Source organism: Arachis ipaensis, chromosome B01 (genome assembly GCF_000816755.2).
Source record: "Arachis ipaensis cultivar K30076 chromosome B01, Araip1.1, whole genome shotgun sequence".
In the NCBI taxonomy this organism is placed as follows: domain Eukaryota; kingdom Viridiplantae; phylum Streptophyta; class Magnoliopsida; order Fabales; family Fabaceae; genus Arachis; species Arachis ipaensis.
In genome coordinates, this window is record NC_029785.2 from 16,135,564 (window position 1) to 16,135,828 (window position 265).

Here is a 265-nt window from a genome sequence, read left to right on the forward strand (position 1 = left end):
TATATGAAAAAGAAAGTGATATGATAAATTTTAATTTTAGAATATTTAAATGGATGGTTATTGCTTAGTTTAAGGTTGCAAATTGATCATTCATATTCGGCGCTGTCAACGCGTTTTGACTTTTGATTGCTTTGTTACCTATTGCTTCAAACTCAAGAATCAACATATCAAGTATGAGAAATAATTGGGAGCACCAAATAGTAAGTCTAATTATTTTTTTAATTCTATAAAATTAACACTTATCAAGGTATGTTTCTGTTTTTTA